At 40.8% G+C, this 23,008-nt stretch overlaps 1 long non-coding RNA gene and 1 pseudogene across 1 annotated transcript; both read right to left on the bottom strand.

Moving 5' to 3' along the window:
- Window positions 1-1,418: 1,418 nt before the first annotated feature.
- Window positions 1,419-2,698, bottom strand: LOC132014485 (uncharacterized; annotated as a pseudogene).
- A 12,422-nt stretch (window positions 2,699-15,120) lies between these two features.
- On the bottom strand, window positions 15,121-19,791 carry LOC132013019 (uncharacterized). The gene is made up of 3 exons (XR_009402845.1): window positions 19,742-19,791; window positions 18,532-18,701; window positions 15,121-15,182 (listed from the first exon to the last, which is right to left on the bottom strand). It is a non-coding gene; the product is annotated as an uncharacterized LOC132013019 (long non-coding RNA).
- Window positions 19,792-23,008: the final 3,217 nt, after the last annotated feature.

The following is a 23,008-nucleotide window of genomic DNA, read 5'->3' as shown; positions in this document are numbered from 1 at the left end:
ACCTGCATAGATGCACCTGGCAGCCCTTCTAGGTTCTTTGATTCGTATTTGCCAGGCACTCCTCTAATTACTCTATATGCATTGTCCTATTTAATCGTCATAGTAATCCAATATGATAGTTCCTATTTTTATCCATATTTTATAGATGAGGGCTTTAAGGTTAGGTAATGTGCCCAAACCCCTTATAGCTCCTTAGTGGTAAAGCTTTTGCTATGGAAGGATTCTCTTTACTCTTTTGTGTAACTACTCATTAATAATTCATTTGCCCACTCTTGCTCTACGTCTCAGATCTTAGATAAATCTTGTGCTATCATCTCCACTTGTGGTCAAATTTATCTTTGCAAAGACCTAGCACATCAAGACGTGCCAATTATCTTAAGCTCCCTATTCCGTTCATGAAGCAAGTATTTCTAGGCATCAGCTATATGTTCAATGCAAATTCTGACAACTGACTGAGACAGGGAGCAAAAGAAATACAAGAGTCCCTTCCATAGAAAACACAAATGGAATTTAACTCAACTAGAAAGAAGCCCTAGTTTCTCAGTCATTAGTCATGAACAGTCATTTGTTGTTCTTGATGGCTCTTTCTTCTGGGTCATCTCCCAGAGGTAGCATAACACTCATTTGAGAGCTACTGAACCCCAGGGAGTCCACCTTCCCCCACAGTCCTCCTCAGAGTCCAGTGGATCTCAAGTCTCAGTTTCTCAGTTCTCTACTACACTCAAGGTTGCCATAGGGATTAGGGTGAGGATGGAATCTCCAGGAAACTGAAAGTGCCATTTCAAAGTCAATTGAGTTTCAGTAGGTTTTAGGAATAACTCTGGTACCCAGCCACTAAATATGAGTTTTATTTAATGGAAAAATATGAACATATCACCCCAGAACAATCTTGGTTCCCAGTCTGGCCACATTTCTTGATTATGAACCACGTTAAATTCTTTCCATTTCTTAGATATCTTAACTCATAAACCTGGCCACTTTAAAGGGAAATGTCTGGTATTTTCTTCCTTTTTTACTCCCAATTATTAATTTAAGCAAGTTAGTGCTTCCGTCCACTTCAGGCAAAACAAAGCTCTCTGATAGGAATCATTCAAGATTTTAAGAGTATTTTGCGAAGTTCTAATTATGCTTATTTGTCTCAAAAGTAATTTCTGGGGCACCTGGGTGGCTCCGTGAGTTAAGTCTCTGCCTTCCACTAGGGTCACAATCTCAGGGTTCTGGGATCAAGCCCCTCATCCGGCTCTCTGCTCAGCAGGAAGCCTGCCTACCACCCCCCCCCCCCACCCCCACCTGCCTCTCTGCCTACTTGTGGTCTCTGTTAAATAAATAAATAAAATCTTTTTAAAAATATGCACATTAAAAAAAAGGTAATTCCTAATTAGCTGAATGTAAGACGACCCACACAGTAGGAATTAATTTTACTGGAAGATCTTAGCCTGTATTTCTGTGTCTGTGAGTTTAGTCCTAGAGAAAGAAAACTCAGAATCATTTGCTTCATCCTTCAGGTAGGTCTGGTATAGGAACCTGCTCAAACTGTCCATGATCCTGAAGCAGAATGTCAGGGCTTTGTAAGAAGAAACATAAAATTCCTGATCCCAGAGAATTAGCAGTTCATCTTGTTGCTTCCTCCTCAGATGAAGAGCAATTTCAGTAGGATGAAATCCCTGAGCACAGAACCTACAGGAAGGGGAGCGTCCTGAAATGGAAAAAACTTAAACTTTCTATTGAAGAATTTTTAAGCCTCTACCCACCTCAGTTTTGTTATCTGTGAAAGGGGGTCTTAATATCTTTAGTAGGAGTATTATAAGACCAAGTGAAATATGTGAAAGTGCCCTGTAAAATTTAAAACAATATATATACCATTACAGATTTTGAGAATTCATTTTTGTATGTCCTTTGCTTTTTTAACCTAGAAAATGTCCTGATCAGCCATAATGACCACATTACATATTTTGAAAGCATTGCTAGACCTTGGTGATGGTGGTATGGTAGTAGCAATAGCAAGGAAAACAGAAAGAGGAGTGTGCATGGTGAGGTATGTGTGCATGCCCATGTGCTGGATTTTCTTCACACCCCAAGATGGTCTATGAAAGCCTTCTAGAGTTCAGATAGGAAGGAATGTAACTTACATGGGGAATCTATCCAGACATCAAAATTCACATTAATCTTACCACCAGAATAATATCCATCACAAGATCATTTCACTTCAAAACTCAAAAAACAAAAAAAACACAAGCTCTGGCCAGTTTTGTTAAAGAAAAATTGTACATGATTTGCTTTTCACCAGTCTATTCTGGCATGCTTCTAATGATATCAGAATCACCTGGATCAATGATAGCCAGTGTGCATACTCTGTAATGTTCCCCACATGCTGTGCCCAGTTCAATATTATTGCCACTATAATGATGTGATGGACACCAGTGTTGGTCAACATGGCACCGTGTTCTACTTCAGATTTCCTCAAGGCTGGACAGTTGCTGGTGAGGATGACCAGTTTCACTTTTCCATGTCTGACCATTTTCAGAGTCTGCTCGTACCCCAGCACATACTTTCTACTTTCAATAATGACTTGGAGTCTGGAGTTGATTATCTCCAGTGACTTTTCATCTTCTTTGCAGCCATCATCCTCCTGCCTTACACATAGGACAGCCCCAACCAAGAGCAGCCCCCAAGATGGTTGAGAGCCAGAAAGGGCCATTATTATTTTTTTAAATAGCCCTTTCTAGGGAAGCCTGGGTGGCTCAGTTGTTGGACGACTGCCTTCGACTCAAGTCATGATCCCGGAGTTCCGGGATGGAGTCCCGCCTCAGGCTCCCAGCTCCACGGGGAGTCTGCTTCTCCCTCTGACCTTCTCCTTGCTCATGCTCTCTCTCACTGTCTCTCTCTCAAATAAATAAATAAAATCTTTAAAAATAAATAAATAAATAGCCCTTTTTTATTGCTAATAGTTTCAAAAACTTGTTTTTGAGATTTCTTTGTTACATTGGTTAAGTTACCTTAAATTAGCCTTTAGATAAGAGTTTATCTTAAGAATGCTCTGTTTTTTTTTTGTTTTGTTTTGTTTTTTTAAGATTTTATTTATTTATTTGACAGAGAGAGATCACAAGTAGGCAGAGAGGCAGGCAGAGAGAAAGGGGGAAGCGGGGGAAGCAGGCTCACCGCTGAGCAGAGAGCCCAATGCGGGGCTCGATCCCAGGACACTGGGATCATGACCTGAGCCAAAGGCAGAGGCTTTAACCCACTGAGCCACCCAGGCACCCCAAGAATGCTCTGTTTTAAGAGATGAGATGAATTCCAGTCTGAAAGCAAAAAGACCTGGAACAGATACTTCTCTCCAATTCCAATCCAATGGAACCCCTAGGCTGAATTCTCTCTCTTAAAAAAAAAAAAAAGAAGAAGAAGAAGAAGAAGAAGAAGAAAGCTGGGATGTGAGGGTGGAGAAAAGAAAGCTGATAGTGACTCACTCCAGCTTTTGGAAGGAGGTGGATCATGCTTCCACCCCCACAAGCCTAGTGCTGGGAAATCCTACTTTGGAAGATGAGGCAGATCTTGACATGAAAAAGTTTTGTTTTTTTAAAAGACTTTATTTATTTATTTGAGAGAGAGAGAGAGCGAGAGAAAGCACAAGCATGAGCAGGGGGGAGCATGGGCAGGTGGCTGCGTTGGGGACAGTGGGCAGAGGCAGGGGAAAAGCAGATTCTCCACTGAGCAGCGATCCTTACTTAAGACTCAATCCCAAGGACCCTGGGATCATGACCTGAGCTCAAGGCAGACGCCTAACCAACTGAGCCACCCAGGTGCCCTGACTTGAAAAAAGTTTTTAGTAGTGTCCCATCCTAGTTAAAGAAGCTATATTCATTGTTAGCTTCTAGATAGCACAGTTAAAAGGTAAAAACAGCAAATACCCATTGCGCTTAAAGGCTTTAAAAATGCACATAACTTTTGGGGAGCAATTTCAATTTCAGAACTATATCTTGAGAAATAATTAAGGATATGTGCAAAGATTGAGCTACTTACTAGGCAGATCATCTCAACTGTGTCCAGTACTATCGCCATAAGCATCTTCGCTATAGACATCTTTGCCACAAACATTTTTGCCCCATAATAATTGGCTGTAAGGCAATTTCACCATGAAAAATAAAATAACTGGTTGACAGTTTGGTTTCATTTTTCCATTGGTAAAGTTCCCATTTTTATATTATTTAAATCTTAGCTAGTTCTCATAGCCTATGCAGCAATGAGTAGACATGGTGGTCTTAAACTAGTAGATGATAAATATGTACAACAACTTGTGAGAAAATATGGTGATAAACTTACTAGAAGTGTGAAATAAGAGAGTATAAAGCCAAACTACATTCTGGACTATACTAGAAAATGATAAAATATCAGTTATAAAGGTAACAAAGATAGAAAGTTATAAAGGTAACAAAGATCAGTAACAAGTGCATCCTAGAGTTAGCATTTCTTCCACATTTCCTATGGAACTTTGGAATGTAGATTAGGGGCCTGTGACAATAGGCAAAGAACAAACAACCACATCGAAAGCTTTCACAACCCAGTACAAAGCTCAGTTACAAATATACATCCTGGCACTTGGAAAACTGATACCTCTCTTAAAGTAAGAAGAAATTAATAACTTATTAACTTTTTTCCATGTTTCACTATGTCCTTATTAATATCTCCTTTTTATTTTTTCATTATTTTCTCTTTTATGATATAATTACCTTCTGGCCAATTAGTTATGCAGTGAAAATGTTTGCAGTACTGGAAAGATGTTTACAGCAAAAATGTTTATAGTGAAACTATCTAGGCTATATTTATCATACCGAAATAGTAAAAGCAACCTACATATTCAATAATAAGAGTTTAGTTAAATACATTCATAGAAGGTATACTATTTATGTTTAAAGTAATGTTATAGGAGGGTGCCTGGGTGGCTCAGTCGTCAGGTGTCTGCCTTCAACTCAGGTCATGATCCCAGCATCCTGATCGAGCCCCACATCAGGCTCCCTGCTCAGAGGGAAGTCTGGTTCTTTCTCCCTCTCGCACACCCCCTGCTTGTGTTCTCTCTCGCTGTGTCTCTCTCTGTCAATTAAATAATTTAAAAATAAATAAAGTAAAGTTATAGGTAAATATTTATTAATGTGATAAGATTTCTAAAGTTTAATAGATTAGAAGAGAAAAGACTGTCTGGTTGGGACACCCTAATCTCACTCTTATTATCTCATTATTTTCATGAGTAACACAGAATGTCTTAGGTTGACAACTTAGGTCTTAAAGTTGACAACTTGTAAGAGATCAATGGTGATCTGAGGATTAAAAGGTAGCCTTCCTGACCCAAAATATTTAACATTACTTCACATTTTACTAATAGAAGGTTGTATCTTCCCTCTACTCATATGTAAATAATTTGTACATTTGCAACATAATTTGAATGATTTCTGTGCTGATAATTCTTCATTTGCCTTAGATCCAGTCTCTGAGCTCTGCAATCCCAGGTATTGACCAGGGCAGGCTCCATCACTCAGGTTCCCGTGCTAGCTGGCTTCTTTGTTGGTCTGGCCAACAGGAGGCATCCGCATGAGAACAGGTGTCAGGAAGAGGTAGATAATCATGGTATTTGTCCTTAATCCCTCCCTGCTTGGGTACTGCAGACTTTGGCAGAAGGGGTGTCTCTCCATGAGGGTTTAGGAATGTCTCATTGTTAGTTCTGAGTCTCCCCACAATCAGGTATTCCCATAGCTTTCATCATGCCTTTTTAAGTAGTGGCTTTAATAAAGGCTCTTTATCTAAACCCTTAAAAAAAAAATTTTTTTTTTTTCTAAAGTTTGTTAAGGACAAACACTGGTAACAACCAATATGTGCTCAATGGTTCCAATTTCATAAAATAAATAAATGTGTAAATATAAGCATAGTTTTAAAAACTCGTAAAGGGCTTCTGGTTCAAGGTGGTAGACTGAGCAGATGCATTTCCTCTCCTCTTGCTCTCCAAGTCCCACTAAAATAATTTTAAAATACACACATTCGTGAGGCGCCTGCATGGCTCAATCAGTTCAGTGTTTGACCCTTGATTTCAGCTCAGATCATGATCTCAGGTTCGTGCAATCAAGCCCTGCATCGGGCTCCCCACTCAGTGGGGAGTCTGCTTGAGATTCTCTCCCTCTGTCCATCCACCTGCTCTGTCTCTCAAATAAATGAATAAAATCTTTTTAAAAATTTTGTAATTAAAAAAACCCCACAACATTCACAAAAAGCATAGTTTATAAAAGTGCAGAAAGGAGTTCCCAACACTGGGTCTTGCTCCTTCTCTCAAAGTGGAAAGAATGCCAACAGATGAGACAAGAGGTTGGAAAAAGATTTTTTACTTTTTATTTCATACTTTCTGTACTATTTGAATTTTTTCATTAATATGTATGTATTTTTGTAACCTTAAAATTAGTGAAGGATAGATACAAGTGTATTATAAATAGAGTAGCATCATTTGGCATTATCATCACTAGGGTTCACTTAAACTTAGAAAGAGTAGGTGGCAAAAAAGAAAGAACAAAGAGGGAAAGCAGAGAAAGACAGGAGGAGGGGAGAGCAAGTGAGAACGTATTAAATGGTATGGTGATTTCTGCCTTACCTTCCATTCAGTTAGCTTGACCTTAACTCAAAGTAAGTATGAAGGAGGTAATGTGAATTTTGAACCATTTCTGGTCCCATGTGCTTTTCATGCTTTGAGTATCTAGTCGTGCTTAGTGCGATTCTAGTGTTAACAGAAACTTTTATTTTTGTTTCTTAAATAACAAGGCTTATAAACACAACTACTTCATTAGCTGCTCATTGAGGAAGCAACATTCTGTTCCAAAACTGAGTGACTTAGGGTATTTTCAAGGGTAATTATCATTCCTCCCTGAATTTAGAAGTTAATTCCCAAAATAATGGAAAGCCACTGCAGAAATTAGTAATTAGTGGTGTATTAAGGTGTTTTTGGTTTTCTCCCCTCTGTCTTTTGTCATATTTCCTATTTGAAATATGAGAAAGTCTTCCTTTTTAATAAGAAGACTGTATTAAAAAAATTTTTTTACCACTACCTGTACCTCTCATTCTGCCTTCACCAGACTGGTGGACACCCAGTTGCTCCTCTTCTCCAAAGGCAACATGTTTCATGACTCAACTCCAAGAGCTCTCTCCTTTCCTCCTGCCACCCCAAATGGAACACTTTTTAAGTTAGAAGGTACGTGACATCCCAATTTTATGCCTTATAAAACTCACTCAGCACCCATCTGTGTTAATAGCATTATAACTAGCCCCTCATTTCTTTGTCTTTTCCTTACACAAAGAGCTTCATGAAATTTTAAGAAACTCAAATTTCTAGGGGCACCTGGGTGGCTCAGTTGACTGAGCATCTTATTCTTGACTTCGGCTCGGGTCATGATCTCAGGGCAATGGCTACACCCTGAGTGTGGCTCCAGACTCAGCCGGGAGTCTGCCTGTGGATTCTTCTCTCCCTCTCCCTGCCCCTCCCCACCACACTCTCTCTCTCTCAAATAAATACATAAATTCATCTTTAAAAAAAAGAAAGAAACTCATATTTATATTCATCTGTAGGAAGACTGTTTTTTGGAAATTTGAAATATACATAGAAAAGGCCATTTGTAGCAGAAACATTAAAGAGGCTACTACTTTATTTTATAGATTAAAACGTCATCCAAGAAACCTCAGATAGCCTGGAAGAGGAACTCATGTACGGATGATTAATCTGTTCTTGTGCCTGCAAAATTGAGCAATCAGGGTTGGGCTGTCCCCAAAGAACAACTCTGAAATCCTGGAAGGGCAATCCGGCCCTGATCTCAGAGGCGTGTGGGATAGACAAATCCTTCGGATGCTTTAGAAGTTAGAGAATAAGAAACACTGAGGGCTGCCTGCTCTTTCAGGGGGCCAAGCCCTGATGAAATACGTCTAAACCAACAGCCTGACCAGGTTACGGGGCTAATGGTTTGGGTCTATAGAAAGTGAGACTCCCAAACTCTATGTTCTCTATGGAGGATAGATACCTGGATATAGATAACTAATCAGAAATTAAGGATCCTGTTTTAATCCCTTATCATGTGACACAGAACACTTAATATCCTGCACCCTTTTATGTTTATAGATTCAAAATGGAAAACATACTCTTTGTTTATTTTGCATATCAAATGAGAAGCTCCTTATGTGTATACAGTGCTGAGGTCCAAAGGTATAACTGTAAGCTTTGATAAGGAAAAGGTGAAACACTCTATCTACAGCGAAGATGTTGGACCTTTTTAGTGTGGGAGGTAGCAGACAAGCAGTTCTTGATGAGCCCAGTGGGAAACATTTTCATGTTCCCCTTTGGCATTTTGCAACTTGTTTATTTGTTAAATTAATACTTGGCAACAAGAATCTGATTTTTCTTGCACAGAATCCATCTCTAAGAAAATGCACACCTAGAAACTGTCAACAACAATTTGCTTGCCAAGTTAGAATGAGCCCATTGACAGGGTTGGCATGGATCAGCCTTAATCCTTTCCCAGGGCACTGAAGCAAAAGACACAGGGGGTGTAGCTGTCAGGGGTTTTCACGTGAATCCCATTCAGCCTGACTGTTCACAGGAGGCCTGCGCCACATTCCCCCCCTCCACCCCACCATCTGATGTTAGGACTGCTGGCGGTGCTTTACAGTAAGCTCAACTGAACCATATTCAAAGACTCTCAAACAGTTACAAGTCCAGATAAAAGTTTTGAAAATCCTTCTTGAAATAAGATTCACTGAGATGCCTGACCACACCCCAACCTGGGCCTCTTTGCTCATCACTTCCAAGATCTCAAACTAGCTGCTCAACTAGCTGCTCAACTACTTCCCTAGTACCCACCTGCACTCCCAGGCTCACTACAAGTTCTTTAGGACCTCCCTCCCCATTGTACCATTTCACCCAAAGCTTAGATACGCTAACATTTCTTTCCAGCTCAGACTGTGCTCAGCAGCTCCAATGCCATTTTCATTACTATTCCCATGTTCCATCCCTACCAAGCCTGCTGGGTTGGGCCTATCCTGGATTTCCACCCCCCCACTCACCCACTTCACCCTACCCTACCATCTTTGTCCAGTCACTGCCCACTTGCAGAAGGCCGAAGTATAGACCCTGCAAGTCTTTACCACTTTACTCCTTAATCACCTATGACAGGCCTCCAGCTTCTCCCTTAAGGTCTACAATATTTGATAAGAAAGATGTCAAAGGCATATTTTCTGCTCCCCCTGCACTTTAATTCCTCCTTCTTTCTCTACTTTCTGAGATGGGAAGTGAATAGGGAGATACCAAATTGTTCTGGAGAGGGTGAACTAAATGTGTTTAGCTTATGGAGCCTGGCCTCAGAGGGAGGAATTGGAATCCTACCCATCCAACTGTGATATCCAACTTTAAGCCTTAAACTTCTAAAAGAAGAACAGTTGTGAAAACACCCAACTTCTTGTGAGAGCCAGATCAAACGAGGTAATGGATATATGAAAGCACTTTGTCAACTGTAAACCATTTTAAATCAGACAGATCACATTAACTATCATTTTAGTGATTGTTGTCAGAAGGAAATAGCCAAGACCTGGAATGAATGGAAAAGTCAGTATATCTCCCCTCTCCTGCCTCCTTCTCCCTAGCCTCACCCCTCAAGTTCCAACACTCACTGTCTTCCTATCACACCCAATCTCCCACTCCTTTTTCCTCAGCCAGATTTCCTTACCCCTTCTAGCACCAGGGGATGCTTTTCAACTAGCTATTGATTTCATCAGATTATAGAAATTCACAATAAGGTGTGAATGGGGATTAATTCTGGATATATATATATATATATATATATATATATATATATATATATTTTGTTGTTGTTGTTGTTAAGATTTTATTTGACAGAGAGAGCGCAAGCAGAGGGAGCAGCAGTCAGAGGGAGATGCAGGCACCCCACCGAGCATGGGGCCTGTCGCAGGGCTAGATCCCAGGACCCTGGGACCATGACCTCATCTGAAGGCAGATGTTTAACCGACTGAGACACCCAGGCACCCCCATTTATATTTTAAAAGAATTTGTTTATCGAGGGAATGCATATTGATAGAACGGTCTGTAGAGGGAAAAGGGAAATGACTTTTTTTTTTAAGGATTTTTAAATTTATTTATTTGACAGACAGAGATCACAAGTAGGCAGAGAGGCAGGCAGAGAGGAAGGGAAGCAAGTTCCCTGCTGAGCAGAGAGCCCGATGTGGGGCTCGATTCCAGGTCCCTGAGATCATGACCTCAGCCAAAGGCAGAGGCTTTAATCCACTGAGCCACCCAGGCACCCCAAAAATGACTTTTTAAATATAGTTTTGATTTTTGATTTGTAGTTTTGATTTTTATGTGGTTTTGATTTATTTTTTCAGATTTACATGTGCTAGTCAGCAGAAATCATATTTTCACCCAAAAATATGTACAAGAATGTGCACAGGTGCATTATTCTGGACCAACCAGAAACAGTCTGAATGCTCATCAGCAGTAGAATAGATAAAGTGTAATCTAGGGGCATCTGGGTGGCTCAGTCAGTTAAGTTTCTGCCTTTGACTTAGGTCATGACTTAGGTCCTGGGACTGAGACCCAGGCCCGGCTCCCTGCTCGGTGGGAGCTTGCTTCTCCCTCTCCTTCCTGCTTGTGCTCTCTCTCACTATCTCTGTGACTATCTGTCTCTCTCAAATAAATAAATAAAAATAAAATCTTTAAAAATAAATAAAGTGTATGCTAGTCACATAATGGAATACTACACAGCAATGAGAATGAAGAACTAAAACTTTATATAACAACATAGATCATATCTCACAGACAAAATAGTGAGTAGAGGAAGCCAGGCACAAATGAGTACACACCATGTGATTCCATTTATATAAAGTTAAAGTCAGGAGTACCTGTGTGGTTCATTTGGTTGAGTGTCCAACTCTTGATTTAGGCTCAGGTCATGATCTCAGGATCCTGGAATTGAGTGGTGAGTCAGGCTCTGGGCCTAGCAGGGAGTCTGCTTAAGGATTCTCTCTCTCTCCTCTCTCTGCCCCTCCCTCTGCTCACACATGCACATGTGTGCTGTCTCCCTCTCTCTCAAATAAATAAATAAATCTTATATAAAGCTAAAGTCAGATAAAACGAATCTCTGATGTTAGAAATCAGGATTGTTTACCCATTTGGTGGGGAGGTAATAGTGAAGGAACTTCTGAGGTCATAAGAATGTTCTATTCCTTGATCTGAGGATTGCTTACATAGCTATTCAGATTGTGTGAAAATTCACTGAGCTGTAAATTTTTGTATGCATGAATACGTACTTAAAACACGCATACATGTTATACTTAAAATTAAGTATAGCATGCATGTTATACTTAAAAGTTTATTTAAAAATTAGCAATACATGTTTACTGTAAAAAAATCTAGAATATAGAAAATATCTACTGTTAAGGAATAGCTTTCATAAAAGGTAAAATCATGACTCATATAAATATATAATGAGCATATATGGAAGATTTTATTTAACTCATTAATTAATGAGGGAACCAGTAAGATGTTATAACCAGTTCAGATGGATTTGGATTATGGAGATTTTTATTATCTACCAGACAAAATTCATTTCCATTGCACTAATGGAATCATTTGCATAGCTACAATAGCAAATATTCACATTACTGTTAATTTTCTACATGTTAACCTCTTTCTCTGCAAAGTTGTAGAATAATAGCCAAGGACAATGAAAGCAAAAATAGCCAGAATGGATGAGCTAAATTTCAAAGATTTTTTTACAGTAGAATAAACGAAAACCACCTGTAATCCTTCTAGTCAGGAATAACATACAGTAATTTTGTGCCATATTTTTTTAAGATCTATTTATTTAAGAGAGAGAGTTAGGGGTAGGCAGAGCAGAAGGATTCTATAACCTACATGTATTTAACCATGAGACCTGAATTATTCAATTATTCAGTGGTGTTTATCATTGCTTATTAAGTGCCAGGGACAGGAGTGGGGTAGGCCTGGGGTAAGTGGTAAGCAAAACATACTTGTTTCTGTACTGTCCAAGAAGTATGGCTACTACATAATATATAAGATATAAGCATATATATGGAGTGAACACTGTGCATTTTAATGTCACAGTATTTATGGTTTTGTTGTATTTGTTGATTGCTCTCAGGAGGTAGGTCTCCTCTTTCCAAGTAGAAAGATGCTCTTTGAAGTCGGGGGCCATGTCTTTACTTCTCTGGCATCTTCTAAAATATTGAGCTTTTCATAGGTGCCCACTGGAGAGCAAATCAAGTGAAAACATTAGTGCCTCTTTTCTGCATGGGCCAAGAAAGCTATTCCTTCTATCTCTTCAATATCTCTTAGAATCTCTGTGGAAATAAATAACAAATGATGGCGAAACATTAATTTATTACATGTTATCATTTTAAAGTTCACCAATAGGTGGCACCATCCATTTTAAAGCTATATTTTATATTATTAGAGCCCAAAGTTATGAAGTATGAATTCATTCAGTAAATGTTTATTGGGCACCTTCTTTGTGTAGGCTGCCCAACTGACCACCACTAACAGCCACCACTAACAGTAATAAAATACTACAGATATGATTTTCATGTATCCTTTTCCAATAATACCCTAAAGAGCATTTCACTGCCAATTTTCATGTATCCTTTTCCAATAGTACCCTAAAGAGCATTTCACTGCCAGATTTCATTCCTCATTTTAAAAATAACATCTAAGTCTTGAGTAATGACTCAGAAACAACAGTCTTACAATTGGGTGTGTGTTCCAACTCAACCTAATATTTTATTTAAAAGCGAGGAGAGCAATGCAAAGTTAAGTAAAAACCAGAAAAATCTGGATAGAGGGAATGGGGATTCAATCTGCAGAATTTAATCCATGTTGGCTTTTTAATTAACATAATTTACCCCTTCTCAGTGAAAGGAAATTTCTTTCCTTTTGGGAGATAACAGAAGTGTGATCCAGGCATTACTGAATTATTTCTACAGTTTCTAAGGCTGCACAGTCCCATCTGGAGATAATAAAAGGTCTCATTTCTCTCTGTTTATTTCATTTGAAAAGGTTCATTCTCTGGAACTGCCTGAGGTTGTGAACTGTAGGGCATTTGCCAGCTAGAGAGGGTTGCTGCCTGAGAACTTCTCAGGAAGTCTCTAGTCCCCAAGAGAACTTGTCTAAGGTCTTCTCAGAGTGGAAACCAGTCCCTTCTACCCTTCCCAAGGACATTGCCTTCTCCACAGGCTGAACACAGAAAAGGGGCAAAAAGAAACAGGGAGGGGGGCTCAGTGAGGAAAGGAACTGTAGTATTTGCATAGAACACTGTATAATGGTCATTAACTTACCCACCTACTGTTGAGAGAAAAGGGCACATCTGACCAAGTCTATGCCTCTTTTCACTGAGCTTCTTTAAAGTAAAATGCATGGCAGTAGGTACTTGGGAGATGCAAAGATGGAGCATCCGGAGATGGTTGCTATCCAGGAGCTCCTTGTCTAGCAAACCACCATATGACTTATATAGTAGAGGTGAGAGAAGTATGGGCTCTGGGGCTCTATTCATCTGAACCTTGGCTTCACCACTAAATGCATTCTTGGATAAATTATTTAATCCCTTCATGCCTCAGTTTTCATAACCTGCAAAATGGGGATAATAGTAGTTACCTCGTAGAGTCATTAGAAGAATTAAATGAAGTAATTAAGATTTTAACAAAGGATGTGTATTGTTAGTACAAATAATTTTAATTAAAAAAGGAAATGTTAGGTATCCAGAGGTCTAGATAAGAGCTATGAAAACTCGGAAACTGGGGCAAGAACTTTTTACGGGGGCAAAGCAGAGCAAAGCATTCATTGATAGCTCCGTGAAGGTGGCATTGTAACTGAGCTCTGAGGAATAAGTAGTATTCACCAATGAAGAGATAGGGGAAAGGAGGGTACTCCCAGAAGATAGACTATGAACAAAGATGGTGGGAAAAGGAGGTAAGAAAGCAGAGTGTTTGTAACAGAAATAGTAGTTCAGTTTAGCTGGTATGGGGGCCATGAAGGGAAAATGAGTGGGGGAAAAGTTAGCTCCATTAATAGGTTGGAGTTATGGGCAGGGCATATCTCAGGCAAGGGAGTTTGGACCTTTTACTCTGGGACACAGGGTTAGGACTTCAACATATCCAACCATCTGGGAGGACACAGTTAAACCAAGGGAAGAACAGTGTGCAGAAGGGACAGAAGGGAAGGAATGGGGGCTGGTCAGTGTGGCAGAGGTGCGGGTAGAATTTTGAACACTAAAGGATGGCGGAGGGGCTTTTGGCCTCAAATAGGTCTGAGTTTGGGATGATTATATTGGTTTATGCAGACACAATTATATCTCTAGCTTTAGAACATCATTTTTTTTTTTTTTTAATCATCAGGAATTGACTTGGGTATGTAAGTTAGGTGCTTTATTAAAGCTCTAGTATACCTGGCCTTGGTCTTATGCTGAGGCTTGAGATGCTACTCTGGTTGGAAGTGGAAGGCTAGGGCACTTGTCCTAAAGCTGATTTATGGCAAACCCATCATATCTACATGGTTTGCTGTTATTTGAGATGACTTAGGGATAGAAGAGCTGATGGGGGGAAGGGGCCATACTTCTAAGCAACCCTGGGACTTCCATCGGTCACCAGCTTATCCTTTCATTTTGCTGGCCTTTCAGGATCTATTGTAACTAAACCAAACCTGTTAGTTGGAAATGAAACCAAGATTATGTGATTTTCATGTTCTCAGACTGTCTTGCTGGGTCCTTGCACATCAACAGAGAGAGGAAGCAGTATGTGAGTTAACTTTTCTAGAATAGTAGTTCAAGCATTTTGGAAAAATGTATAGCAGCAGCAGTTTTGCATAATCGTGATGCAGGGCCTTGCTTCCCTTGAAAAAGTGGATGAAGAACCACACACAACATAAAACCACAACCTGTGTTGCAACAACTCACATAAACAAGATACACATTAAATTTAGTACAGTAGAGATGGGATAATCCAGGTCACCCACCATTGTCCCAAGGATTCTTCTTCTTCTTCTTCTTCTTCTTCTTTTAAATAGGCTCCATGCTCAGCACAGACTCTTGATATCAGCTCAGGTCTTGATGTCAGGGTCAAGAGTTCAAGCCCTGTATTGGAGCCCACTTAAAAGGAAAAAAAAAAAAAAAAGAATAATACAGGTTTATATGCAATAATATGAAACTATCCCCAAGATATCATCTTAGGTGAAAAAAAAAACCAGGTTGCCCAATTATGAATATTAGAAAAAAGATTGTAAAATGGTATACATAGCATGCTATCATCAATACTCTTTAAAAAGAGGTGGATACACACGCATATACACACAATTGCGGTTTTTGTTTTGTTTTGTTTTTAAAGATTTTATTTATTTATTTGACAGGCAGAGATTACAAGTAGGCTGAGAGGCAGGCAGAGAGAGAGAAGGAGGAAGCAGGCTCCCTGCTGAGCAGAGAGCCTGATGCAGGCAGATCCCAGGACCCTAGGATCATGATCTGAGCTGAAGGCAGAGGCTTTAATCCACTGAGCCACCCAGGCGTCCCCACAATTGCGGTTTTATCTGCAACAAATATCTCTAGAGACATATATAAGAAGCCAGAACTAGTGCTTATCTCTGATGAACAGAATAGGAGGACTGGAGAGCTCCTCGGGGAGGCAAAATACTTCTTACCCTTTTGTACAATTACATATTTTAAATCATAAATGTTTATTGCCTTTTCAATAATTATTTTGAAAGAAAGGGACCAGGGAAAGAAGATAGACTGAAATACGGAGGTTTCAGACCGTTCTCTGAGGTTCAAGATAATTACTGGGTTTCTGGGGAAACATAGTGTAGCATCATGGGCTAGCATTGGTTGAGTGTTTGCTTTGTGGCCACTTCTGTACTAAGGTTTTGTGTACCTTATCACAGTTAAACCTCACAACTATACAGGTCATTTTATTTTACCTCTGTCTTATAGATTACTCTCAAGCAGATCTGAGTCTGGAGAGCAACCTGAACAGATCCTCCAGAAGTAATAATCTAGAGTAGGCCTCCTCACAACTGTCCCATCCTTTATTCCACTCAGTTGTTAAGGATACTGAGGGTCTCCTAGGCCAGTGGTCCTCGAAATGTGGGCTCCAGACCACCAGCATCATCGTCTGGGAACTTGTTAGAAATGCAGATTCTCAGGCCCCACCCCAGACTTGTTGAATCACAAACTCCAGAGGGGGACCCAACAATCTCTGAGCCTTCCAGGTGATTCTGATACAGGTTAAAATTTGAGAACCACAGACTTAGGCCTAGGGCTTCACCCGAAAATGTTTAAAAATAGCAAAATGTGAGTCTTGCCCCCCACCAGAGATTCTGACAAAATTGATTCATGATGTGGCCTAGACATGGGATTTTTCAGGGCTCCCAAGTGATTGGAAACTACGGTAACCTAGACCTTTTGAAGCAGCTACTGGCATCTGGGAATGGCTAATGGCACACTTATGCATAAAATCAATTTCGGGGAATTAGCAAACATGTAAGAGCATCACAACTTCCCCGTTTTGAGTCCTATTCCTTTTTCCAAACCCCGTCCCCTTCTCCAAACCAGCACCTAACCCTGCAGGCAGAGCCATGGCTGGGCAGTGCTCTTTTGGCTAAGCAGGTATGAGCTTATTAGTTTGAGCACGTTAGTTAAATTACTTACTTTAAGCCTATAAATTCAGTCTTTAATGAACGTTGAAAGGGGCAGGAGAAAAGATATCAAATTGCCCACAAAATAACTGAGTAAGGGAAATGAGATCTATAGATGGCATAGTAAAAGGCTAATATTAGTAGCTCAATATTTCTTGGACTTAAATATTTTATCGTGAAGTTCACATCTTATCACATGATACATCTCCAGCACAAAAGAGGTTCAATTGGCATTTGATATTCAATAAATGAATACACTAATTAATACATTTATGAATGCTTACAATTGAAGGAGAGGCTGATTCTGTCTTTGGCACCCACTGCTCAACCTACTACCAATGCTATTCTGGGAGTGAAGCATGGGGGGAAAAAGTCCATTGGCAATAAATGTGCTAGGATCAGGTGAGAGAGCTGAATATTCCCTGAGGAAGACTATAAACCTAGCTGGGGAGGACAGAGGCAAAGCAGGTGTGGTCGCCATAAGAGCTAAATATTTCCAGGTCTCCTCCCCCTGATATAGTGGGATGGTATATCCGCACCTGTGATATTGTGATTTACAAGAAATATATATTTGGTCATTTGGATGCCTAAAATATATTTCTTATATATACCTGGTCTTTGTCCACAATTCCTGACCTACAGCTCCAGGATGCGCCTTTTGTTATGTTAATGAGATGACTCTTAGACCTTCCCTAAGATGGAGGGCTGATTGGCAGGAGAATGTACCATGTGATTGGAGGGTTGGAACCCAGTTCCCCATGCCCAACCCCCATCCCTGACCTCTGAGGAGGGGAGAAAGCCAGGAGGTTAACTCACTCGCCAGTGGCCAATGATTTGATCAATCATGCCTATGTAATGAAGCCTCCATAAAAACTCAAAAAGAACTGGCTTCAGAGAGCTACCAGGTTAGTAAACACGTGGGGGTATTGGGAGAGTGGCACATACCTGGAGAGGGCATGGAAGCTCCAGCTCCTTCCCCCTTGCCCAATGCACCCTTTCCCTTTGGATTTCATCTGTATCCGTTATCATAGCCTATTATTATTATATTATCTGTTATCATAGCCTATTATTATAAACCTATTATTATATTATAGTAACCATAAGTAAATGTTCCATTCAGTTCTGTGAGCCACTCTAGCAAATTAACTGAACCCAAGGAGGGTGGTCATTGGAAATGCCAGTCTATAGCTGGTTGGTCAGAAGCCCAGGGGACAACCTGGGTTTGTGACTAGAATCTAAAATGAGGAGGCAGTCTCATGGACCTGAGCCCATGAGATCTGACCCTATCTCCAGGTAGACAAGTTAAGAATTGAATTAAATTGTGGGACACCCATCTTGTGTCAGAGAATTGGTTGGTGGGGGAAACACCTCCACACATTGCATGACCAGAAAGGTCAAAAGTGTTCTCTGAACGTAAAGGACATACACACAGAGAAAAAGAGGTAGTAGGGAGCAACTGGATTTTTTTTTTTCCCCCACTCAGGAAAGAAAAAACTTGAGTTTTTCCTTTATACCACCCCTCAGAATTCTCTGTGCCACGGGACTTGCTGGGGGAACTGAAAAGAGCTGAAGTGGGCTTTGCTTTAAGAGCCGGTGTGTGATCTGTCCTACTTCTCTGTGGGATGACTAACTTTTCTGGTTTACCTGAGATTGAGGTATTTCTTGAGTTGCGGAGGTGTTAGTACTAAAATTGGGAGAGTTCCAGGCATCATTTCGGGTAGAGATCACGCCATCGGCTTCCGTCCAGGAGTGAGAGCAATTTGCAACAGAGCCCCATCAGGCCAGAGACTCAGAATGTTGGGATAACTCACCCGTAGACACACTGCTGTAAGATCAGAGATGTACTTCAGACCACATCTGCCGACTCCAGAGTCCATAGTCACGGCCACTCCACCCAGTGTCTATGGCAGTTATCTTCTTCTGTTTTGTTTTCAGCCTTGGCGACTCTGGTCCACAAAGGTAGGTGAAGATACCAGCTTTCCTAAATTAATTAAATGACATTCATTCCACAAACATTTATTGTGCCCTATTGTATTCAAGACTCTCAGCCTTGGTATCAGGGGTTACACAAAGATGAAGAAATGCTATGATTTCTTTCTTCAAGAGATGTGTACTGTAGAGGGAAGGTAGACCACACCAATTATATCACAAAACAGAAGCTGATAGGTGCGATTAAAACATTTTATATACTTTTATGTACTTGGCAAACTGATCACAATAAGCACATAATAGTTTTATGATTCTAAAAGCATTTATTTTAGGAAGCAACAATTAAAACATTTAAAGTATCTTTATTCCTCAGGTCACCAATTCTCAGTATAATAATAATAATAGTGGCACCTGGCTGACTCAGTCAGTAGAGCATCCGACTCTTGATCTCAGGGTCATGAGTTCAAATCCCACATTGGGTATAGAGATTACTTAAAAAAAAAATAATATTACCTAGCAAAAATTTCTTTTTTAATGCTTTCTTTTTCTGAAGGTCAGTACCGTTCATTCAAAGATAATGGTACAGTTGCACCGATGGCCTTCAGGATAAGGGCTTTGAGATTTCATTCAGTTGTGCAGACAGATTTCCCACCGTATTTATGGTTCCTCACTCACCCTGTGTGACCAAGGGCTCAAGTCTGCCTGCCCCCTAGGCAGGATTCTCTGGCATGGATCAAAGCAGTTAACTGGTCCAAAAGAAGGTAGTTTTTGTTAAGGAATAAAATGACTAGGCCTTCCTAGAGATCCTTCCCAATGGTGCAAAGGCATTAAGAATAAAGACTTACCCAGGGGTGCCTGGGTGGCTCAGTCAGTTAAGTGTCTGCCTTCAGCTCAGGTCATGATCCCAGGGTCCTGGGATTGAGTCTCGCATTAGGCTCCTTGCTGGGCAAGGAGACTGCTTCTCCCTCCGTTTGCCACTCTCTCTGCTTATGCGTGCACACTCTCATGCTCTCTCTCTCTCTCTCTCTCTCTCTGACAAACAAATAAATAAATAAAATCTTTAAAAAAAAAAAAAAAAGAATAAAGACTCACCCAGAGAGAGGGTGGTGACCAGGCATGACCAGGCATGCGGCAGAGAAAATCTGAAGCCTGGGGCCTTGAAGATAATTGAGCTCTCTTGCCAGCTCTGGACAAAGACAGTACAGTTTTGGGGAAAAGCATTACTGTTCTGTCTGCGGTTGGATAGCCTCCCGGGCAGCAGTGAGGTTGTGGTTTCTGAGTACAGTCAGTAATACCCATTGCTCTGGTGGCTTGAGCAGAAGTTAAGCTATAAACGCATGTATATTGGAACTGTTTGGGGAATGGGAGTAGTAATAAGCAAACATGCAGAACCTACTGCTTTGAGATGTTTAGTAACAGCTGTGTTCCCTACAGAATGGGATTCCTCATTGCCTAGATCCGAGAGCATCTCCTGGGTCCTCCCTGTTAGAATGCTGAGTGTCCACGGAGAGTTTGAGATGCGGAGAGAGGAAGCCACCTTCAAGCTAAGCCAGTGCAGTGATCAGGCAAGGGACTTCAACTGCAGCAGCCGCAGGGAGAATGGTGTAGAGGGCCTGGGGTCTGTCAGAGCCAGGGTTGTAGGTGACCGTGCTTCCACTGAACAAGCCAGACAAGACTTGAATGTTATCATAACCTGTGCTTGTGATGTCTTTGCTCAAGAATAGCACAAACTGAATTTATATGTTTGTCATAATGTGGAAGGAAAGATATTGACTGAGACACTCCTTCACTCTTGAGACATCTGATTTGATAGATAGATAATATGAAATGTGTATATATATATATTATAATAATATGTTATCCTATTATAGTACCATACCAATCAGGACAGGCTAGATAGGCTACATGAACACATAACCCAAAAGTATTATTGACTTGATATGATAAAAGTTTATAACTTACATCATAAGCCAATGTAGGAAGGGGGCACTCTTATGCAACTCCTCCAAGTGGTGACTTGGCAATTCATCTTAAAATGCCATCAGCTTCAACCTATGGCCTCAGCAGTTGCCAAAGAGGGAGAAGGGAATATACTTAAGACCACAGAGGGGGATTTGTAGCTAGGTCTACAAGCACTGTTTGTTACTTCTGCCATATCCCAGTGGCAGAATCCAATCACATGGCCCCATCCTAAGTGCAAGGGAGGCTGGGAAACACTGGGAAATGTTATCTTTGGTGTGCCAGGAAGAGAAAAGGAAATTGATTAATCTTTTCCAGAAGTTTCTATAAGTTGGAGTTATTTCATCAGTTTTTTCTTCTAATTATGATTTGCATCTGATACTATCTAGGCTGGCTCCGTGCCTTGTGCTATATATAATGACATCCACAGGTAGCATCCCGTTCTCACAACAGCACTATGAGTTGTCAGGATGGGTGTTATTATACACATTTTATAGACTGAGGACCCTGAGGCCCAGAGTAGTTACATGACTTGTCCAAAGTCACATACTACTAAGTGACAGAGCTCTTCAGGTTAGTGTCTCTCCAATATACCACATTGTCATCCACAGAAGCTCAAACTAGATAAGGCACAGATCTCAGTATACATATGCAGGTGTGCCAAAGTGTGTCTTTATTCCACTATAATCAACCCACTTTATCTTTTTTTTTTTAAAGATTTTATTTATTTATTTGACAGAGCTCACAAGTAGGCAGAGAGGCAGGCAGAGAGAGAGAGGGGGAAGCAGGCTCCCTGCCGAGCAGAGAGCCCAATGCGGGGCTTGATCCCAGGACCCTGGGATCATGACTTGGGCCGAAGGCAGAGGCTTAACCCACTGAGCCACCCAGGCGCCCCAACCCACTTTATCTTTTAAGCTCTGACTCTATATTGGAAGGTGGTGTTGGCAATGACTTCCACCATTTGGGTATCTCTCTACCTTTAAGTTTGGGTTGGGATGCAGCTGGGGTACACAGGTTAGTACAAGGTATTGGAGATCCATTTGTTCCTCAAGTCAGTTTTGAGAAGGGACCAACTAAGATGTCTACAGTTCCTTCTAGTCTTCCCACAGATACTGATACATCTGTGCCTGCTGCCTGGTCATGGCCTATTCATGTCCAGCTGCTCCCTACTTTGGAGCCACTCCAGGGTCTGGTAAGTTCTATAGTTCCACACCACACAGCCATTCTTCTTCCCAGGCTTGTTGTCTTCCCGAGGTAGAAGGGCAGGGCAGGAAGGAAGGACCCATCCATGCCTTTGCTCTCACTTTTGATCAATCTCTCCTCCTATCCCAGTGAAGGGAAGAAAGCCCCACTGTCCTCAAACCTTTTCCTTCTAAACCCTTTGGCTATATTCCAAATCCTCTCCATCCCTCTGAGGGCTTTTATAACACAAAACACAACTCACAGAAATTTTGTTCTTGTTTTGCTCTTTACCCTATCACATCATACATTTACCTTAAGATAATAAGACAAGGGCCTGCTGTCCAAGGCATGGAGGTGAAGATAGGGGAATACTAAGGAAAAAACAAATTTCTTATCACATGTGTATCACATTTAACCTCATTAGGTCCTTGTGAGGTGAAATCTTTGTGTCATTTTCCTAAAACTAATAGTGAGGAAGGGTGCCAGGTGGCTCAGCTGGTTAAGTGTCTGCTTTTGGCTCAGGTCATGATCCCAGGGTCCTGGGATTGAGCCCTACATCTGGCTCCCTGCTCACAGGGACCCTGTTTCTCCCTCTCCTCCCTGCTTATGTTCTCTCTCTCAATATTTCTCTCTTTCTCTCTCAAATAAATAAAAAAATAATAAAAATTAAAAAAAAAAATAAAACTAAGTGAGGCGAAGAAGCATTGATTGATGGGAGTTCTTCTGTCCAGGCAACTAGCAGATAAAGCCCGGTCCTGGGATCGAGCCCTGCATTGGGCTCTCTGCTCAGCAGGGAGCCTGCTTCCACCTGTCTCTCTGCCTGCCTCTCTGCCTACTTGTGATCTCTCTCTCTCTGTCAAATAAATAAATAAAATCTTTTTTTAAAAAATGTACATTTTTCCCTTGTCCACCTCAACTGGGATGGCTCTACCCTTGATGGTTTGATCTACATTCTTGGTGATTAGGTTTTCACTTAAGAATTGGGAACTTGGGGACACCACGGTAGTTAAGCAGCCAGTTAAGCAGATTTCAGCTCGGGTCATGATCTCAGGGTTGTGAGAATGAGGCCTGGGTTGGTCTGGCTCCCTACTCAGTGTGGAGTCTACTCTGCCCCTCCCTCTTGCTCATGCATGTGCACTCTCTCTCTCTCAAATAAGTAAATCTAAAAAAGAAAGAAAGAAAGAAAGAAAGAAAGAAAGAAAGAAAGAAAGAAAGAAA

Source organism: Mustela nigripes, chromosome 3 (assembly GCF_022355385.1).
Source record: "Mustela nigripes isolate SB6536 chromosome 3, MUSNIG.SB6536, whole genome shotgun sequence".
In the NCBI taxonomy this organism is placed as follows: domain Eukaryota; kingdom Metazoa; phylum Chordata; class Mammalia; order Carnivora; family Mustelidae; genus Mustela; species Mustela nigripes.
The sequence above is the reverse complement of the archived record's forward strand: the minus strand, read 5'-3'. Positions and strand labels throughout refer to the sequence as shown.